Source organism: Dermacentor albipictus, chromosome 7, assembly GCF_038994185.2.
Source record: "Dermacentor albipictus isolate Rhodes 1998 colony chromosome 7, USDA_Dalb.pri_finalv2, whole genome shotgun sequence".
Classification (NCBI taxonomy): domain Eukaryota; kingdom Metazoa; phylum Arthropoda; class Arachnida; order Ixodida; family Ixodidae; genus Dermacentor; species Dermacentor albipictus.
The window spans coordinates 52642737-52649676 of record NC_091827.1 but is presented as its reverse complement, the minus strand read 5'-3'; the positions used below and the strand labels follow the sequence as shown (position 1 = coordinate 52649676).

Genomic DNA, 6940 nt, shown 5'->3' with positions numbered 1-6940 from the left:
GCAACGGAATGAAGGGGAAGACTTGCCTCTTAACGTTACCCGATAAATAGTGGAGTAGATAGGGGTTTGCTTCTAAAGAAGTCTTTGTACGTAGCGCCATGATTTATTTTCTGTCTTCAAGAATTCCGTCAGGAAGTTTTGAACCCCCCAAGATAAACTACAAAATATCTAACAATATCTCCATTGTGGTGAAATCGTACGTGACTATATTTTTCATTTCTCGTTACAGCCAACCATGGGAGGAACGTTTGTCGCACTTGGATTACTGCTGCTCACCATTGTGGCAACCGTGGCTTCAGGCAATGCAAACTCTACAAAATTTCTACATTCTCCCTTGTTTAGAACTAAGTTTGAAGAGAACCCCTAACGTATGCGAAAATATTACTGTAAGGCTATTTCAATACATCACCGCGTCTTGACACTTGCATGTAAAGGTATCATGAAATTGAAGTGGCCCAAATAAGCGCGGAAATGCTCCTTTTCTACTTTTTTCGGTGGTGAAGAAGAAGGAGAGCAGGTTATTCCCTACACAGACAATTTGTTTTCTTGAATTTCGTCATAGGCGTTATTTGAAATAATTCAATTTACTAGCAATTTAATCTCGGACATATTTACTAGGTAACGTAGACGTCTCATCAGCAGCTATCACTTGCAGTTTTAAATATCTGAGAGAAAGAAAGAAAGAAAGATAGATAGATAGATAGATAGATAGATAGATAGATAGATAGATAGATAGATAGATAGATAGATAGATAGATAGATAGATAGATAGATAGATAGATAGATAGATAGATAGATAGATAGATAGATAGATAGATAGATAGATAGATAGATAGATAGATAGATAGATAGATAGATAGATAGATAGATAGATAGATAGATAGATAGATAGATAGATAGATAGATAGATAGATAGATAGATAGATAGATAGATAGATAGATAGATAGATAGATAGATAGATAGATAGATAGATAGATAGATAGATAGATAGATAGATAGATAGATAGATAGATAGATAGATAGATAGATAGAGAACTTGATTCAAAGTTGTTGCTATGGTCAAGGGAGGTGGGGGGCCGGTAGACTAACCCCGCTAGAGCCTCCCTTTCTCAGATGGCTGCCAGAGCTTGAGTCTTGGTGGTGTCGTTGGCCAGCCGGACAACGCAGATTTGATCCTCCAGGCATTCACAACAGAGCATGGCCTCCCACTGCTCGGGTCCTGGTGATTCAGAATGTGGGAGTGGTGCTGGGTTTGACGGTGTGTGGTGCTGCCGGGCATGCCCAGATAATGTGGTCGAGCTCTGCGCGTAGTGCGTGCCATTTTTTGCAGCTCGGGGTAGATGTGACGATACAGGGACGGGGCAGGAATATTGTGCGTCTGTAAGAGCCGCCACGTGGTCCACTGATGCTTGTTGGGAGACTTGTCGGGAAAGGGGCATTTGTGGTGGACTTTAGGGTAGTATATGAGGATCTCGCCATAGATGATCATGCGCTCGTGCGCGTGGCTGCCCCAGAAGGCAATGGCCTCGTGATCAGGGGCTTGCGTATGGTGCGGCTGTCCGGAAAACTGCTGGCCGGACGAGAATTGCCCTGCCCGGTGGGGTGGGCGCTTGCTCTGCCAGTGTCGTGCGCGGCTTCTTTCCCGCTAAGACCTGCGTGGCTCGGAGCCCAGATCAGGGGACCTGTAACGTAAAACTATTCCAAAATGCTTTTTGAATCTCCTGACGTCAAGCTTGCGTCACCGTTGACGCAAGCATCGGGTGGTGGGTGGCCCGCAGAGTGGTTTAAGGAGACCAATCAAATGCTTTCCTCGTTTATAGGAGGTCACTTTTGTTTGCTTTAAAAGCGAACAACATTGCCTACACTGAGTGGTTTGTCTTATCTAATTGGCTGATAAGAAGGTAGCAGCACGGCTCAAGTGGAGAGCGATTCGATGGGGCCGAGCCAGAGCACTGAAAATCGATAACCGGACGAAGAGGGTGGTGAGGCCTCTGCGATTGGTCCGCTTTCCCTTACTTGGCTTGCGGTCGCTGGTCGAAAATGCAACGGAAGGTTAAGACTGCCGCTAAAAAGTATCATCAGCAATGAAAAGCTGACTGAGCGAGATCGTAAACGTACCGAAGGTGCTCGAAAACGTTAGACGGCCACGCAAAAAGTTTTAGTGTACGCAAAAATATCCATGCTGCCCGCAGGTGCGTGTAACCAGTGCATGAGTGATCGGCGACGGCCATCTTTTATTCCTTTCGGAACGGGACAGCCTGCGGCTATAGAGAGAAAAATTGAGTTTTTTCCGCATAATAATGTATCTTTAACGCGTACGCTTCACTTTGACACGGTGAGTTTCGCGGTTTTGTGACGTCGCATGACAGGCAGGTGAAGTGGGGGCAGCCTGAAAGCTTTTGACCAATAGCTGAGTTCTAATAGCGAAAAGGCGTCGAATCAAAAATAACTATTTTTCCCTTGCTCTTTGTATTCATGCATAATCGTGTGTTCATGTCACATCAGATGGGGAGCTACCGCGGTTTTCGTGATGTCGCGTGACAGCCAGGCGAAGTGGGGGTGGTTCAAGAATGTTGTTGAAAAATAGCGGAGGGATGATTGCAGAATTGGAAAAGAAAATTTTGGAATAGCTTTACGTTATAGCGCCCCAGGAGGAGGCTGCGGCGACGTGCGGGGCGTGGGCCGGTTAGAATGCGGTGTGCTTGGGACTTGATGAGTCCTCTGGTATTGTTACGCGGTCTTGGAATCAGTCATGATGCACAATGCAGTAGCCGATGCATAGGCGAGAGCTATAGAAGCCTCCTCGCCTTCTTCAGCATGAATTCGGCATATGGCGTTGGTTATCGTGATATCTAGTTGCGAGCCTGCGGCCAGAGCAAGTGCCATGGCCGAGTGGGGCGGGTGGCCCGTGGCGTCGACATAAGCCGCGTGCGAAGGGTCCTTTTACCTATTGCCGAGTTGCTGAGCCCTTGCGGTGCGACCTGCATGTATTGTAATCGGGGTGAATGTTCTTCGAGGGGGGGGGGATCAGGAAAGTATCATGAATGTGCAGCGGTATGGTGAGCTTCACTGCAGCCTGCGTGAAGTAAGGAATGCTCAGCTCACTGCGGACTTGGCCTCGATGAGATGCTCAAGAGTATTAGGGAGCCCCAACTCAGCCTCCTTTACGTTGATAGTGTTGGGCGAAAGGTGGCGTGCGTGTTTGTACGCTTTCTTGATGATAACAATCTTTTGTTTCTCCGCATCTGAGAGGCATGGAAGGGCACCACATATGCGATGCGACTGATAATGAAAGCGCAGAATAGCCCAAGAATGCTGTCATTTTTCATACCAGTATGTCGGGTTGCGATACGTGATATAAGCCTATCTACTTGTGCAGTGTGGTTGCTAAGATAAGGTTGAGTTGCACTATTTTTGAGGTTTCGTTGTGTGCGTAGCTCGAGGAGTCCGAGGATAGGAACGCGAGCGATAGGCACGATGAGTGTACGCCAAGTGTAGGACAAGTGGGTTTCGACGCTAAGTGGGCACTCATAGATTATAATTGAGTCTGTCACTAGCGCATTAGGAGAGGGCCTTGAGCCTGGTTCTATTTACCTTTTGAAAGCACTATAAAATGCTCAAATGGGAAAACTTTTTATAAACTTCCTAAAATTGTAGTAATGGAACCTATGCTAATATTTCCGTGTAAGTTACTGTCCTTAAAGTCAATTCATAATAAATAAACGTTTTCTTCTATATGCATACCCCACAAATGTGCTCTATTTGCATGGCATATATCAGCACTAAATAAAACACTGGTTCATTAAAAGTTTATTTCGCACAAATATGCCGGTGACGCTTGAGTAAACAACATATACATTTTCATTCCTTTCTGCAGTTTTTCACTAAAATTTCAAAGACCTTCTGCAGTCGTTCATATCGTGTTTGTTAATATCCTATAATTAAGCGAACTTTTACTTTGATAGTGTAGAAAATTTCAGCGAAATGCAGTTGCCGGACCATTAAATTGCCTGTATTGATGAATGTAAGGTGCCTATTTCTTTAAAAGCATTTGCAACGCAATCATGAAAATAAGAGAAATTATGGCAGCTCAACTCTACCATGTTGGTGGTGTTTGAGTTATCAGCATACATATCTTGATTCATTCCAACAACTTCAAACCATAATTTTGAACGTACCCTGAGGTCGTTACGTCTAGTAGGCGTCCAATATAAGAAAACTCTATAATACGGTCGTTGAACTGGAAATACCATTCACATTACCAGAACAAGAAGAAGAAGAAGAAGAACCAGTTAATTTACCACATGGTTACACTGATGTATACAAAGAGGTGGGATGGCAGGATAAAAGCTGCATAACGGCAGCATGACCAGTATTGCAGCAATCGTCAACGTCGCAACTCATCCTGTACTAAACAATGCGCTCTGGGAAATGCGCAATTTCTTAACCATTTTGCATACAATTGTCCGCTTTTCTATGCAACTAAAATACTTACATGTTCCAACAGCAGTCGAAATAGCTTCATCATACTTTGGTGGAATGAAAGGAGCTCAATTCGAACTCGCTGTAGTGGCTTAGCGCCCATGGCATTGTATTGCTTAGCACGAATCCACGGAATGAAATCCGGGCCGCGGCAGCCTCATGGCGATTGGCACAAAATACAAAAACGCCTGTGTGCCGTGCTTTGGCCACACATTAAGGATAACCAGGTGGTCAAAATTATTCTTCAGTGCCACATTACGCCATGCATCGTAATTAGATGATAATTTTCACCCGTATGTTCACAAAAGTAATTTTTAAGCCTAATTTGACTTTCCTTTATTTCTTTCTGGATCAAAACCACATATCTGTAGTTATGAGATTATTTTTCTTTGTTTCTCACCACAGATGACCCAAGTTGTCCGGATCTCGACTGCTCCAACAACATCGCTTGCTTTATCGGGCAAGAGCGCTGCATTTGCGCATGCGGTAAGTAAGGATCCAGCACAGTTTTTCAGTACGTCGCGTATTATCGGCCATGCCTGCTGTCGGTGTTCCACATCCAGTGATCACACGTGTGTCGTCGATCGTGTGCGTCGGACCAACAAATCCCGCACGTATTCTAAAGAGAGTGGTGGCCACTTGCGGTGCGCTGCATGTTAAAAGAAAACTGTTATGGATAGATTGCTGGAGGAGTGCCTATTACATGGAAAAGAAAATGCAGTGATACAAATAAGTTTAAAAAAAAGAAAGAGGTGACAGCTCAAGCACATTTGTGGAGTTTATGCTCTCGCGCTATTTATACTTGTACCATACATTCTAGAGCTGAACTTCGTTCATCAAGCATGGAAAGGGTACGTTGAAGGAGCATCGGGAAGAGTTCAACTAGAAGCCCTCCGCGACGACGCAGGAAAGATGTAATCCTGCCTCACATAAAAATAACCATGGCCGCTTAGTTTCTCGCCGCCGTTTAGGCCAGTAATTGAAAGCTTATTTGTGTAGTCGCTCAACATTGCAGAGATTTCGTAGCATATAGCGTGATCATTAACTTTTTATTCAACGCCTGTGCGCATTCTAGCTTTTGAGAAGCTGCTTCTTGTGGAAGGGGTATTTGAGGTAAATGAACAAAATTGCACTTTTTAACATGAAATGTATACAGCTCACGAATAATGTAACTAACTACCAGCTATACAGCAGGAAAACTTGAAACGAAATGAAATTTTGTCTTAATGCGGAAAACATTGCAGAACATGAATGGTAAAAAAGAATACTGCCTTGGTATACGACGAGACGAAAGGGAAACATTGCGATACAACATATTTTGCGCAATATTGCAGATAAGGTTTAAATATATTAGGACGGGACTATAGTAAAGCATCATACGTCTTGCACATACCCCCGAGTTTATTTGCCAGGCTCTCAACTCAAACAACCCAGCCTGTTTTAGTGGTCAAAGTGTCAGGTAGTTGTAGTCGTGTGCTCCTCTTTTTTTTTCAGTGTACACGCTTTAGTTCCCAGTCTTTTAAGCTCATTCTTTGGTGGCGGCTACTAAACTCCAAAAACGCAAGTAACCCTGTTTTCTTTGCTTTAAAGCAAGAAGTGATACACTGTGTCGGCCTCTCTTGTGCTCACCGTACCGACAAATTACTTGTGGTTCCTGTATACCACACTAAAATCTTGTCATGTCCTTAATACTGCCTTTGTTTATTCTATTCGCCAGTGGGGGACAGACAGCCTTGTGGGGCTTTGCTAAGCATCCCATGCACGCAGGGCCGTTCCATCAGCTGTACCAGACGCCACGGCCGATGCACTTGCAAATGTGTTTTCTAAATGACTCGCCCAAGACAGTGTACACATGTCTAATAAAAGGCGTATTGAAATAAAGAAACAAGCGTGCCATATGTCAATGCAGCAATCTGCAGATATCTCTTCTACGCTATCTTACGCGGATTCCTGAATAACGCAAATTTCATCGCATGCAGATGCTTTTGAACAGGAAAGTACCGCTGTCTATGTCTCTGCCTAGGACCAATAAAACGGTAACGAGTGCTACTATAGTGTTAAATAAAGCAACTAAAAGTGAAAATCTGCAATTTTTTTTGTAAGGAAAGGCTCAGTGCGCCAGTAAAAATGAGAAAAAAAAAGACGCGTGGCGATGCTGCCTAGAAGAGTTTGCATCAGTTCACAGTGACGCAAAAATACGCTCAAGTGCATACCTAGATCTTTTGAGTGGTTTATTGGTGAAGAGCTACATTTTTTTTGTGAAGCAACAAGAGGATCAGCACGTAGCAAGTGTCCAAAACTTTTTCTGCCAGAAAGTGTCCGAAATGCGACAAAATACTTTGAAATTCACGATCACACCTACGAGCCAACACAAAGCATCTAGTGTACGTCTTTAGTTCAGTTGCAATATTTGAACAACTTCTCGGCAGAGCCATGGGCCGTGCTGGGAAAATGGCT

The 6940-nt window shown here is 44.0% G+C and overlaps 1 long non-coding RNA gene across 1 annotated transcript; it reads left to right on the top strand.

Annotated features, from left to right (window-relative positions):
• The first annotated feature begins 222 nt into the window (after positions 1–222).
• On the top strand, positions 223–6371 carry LOC139047438 (uncharacterized). Its single transcript, XR_011507154.1, has 3 exons — positions 223–299; positions 4889–4969; positions 6201–6371. It is a non-coding gene; the product is annotated as an uncharacterized lncRNA (long non-coding RNA).
• The last annotated feature ends 569 nt before the right edge of the window (positions 6372–6940 follow it).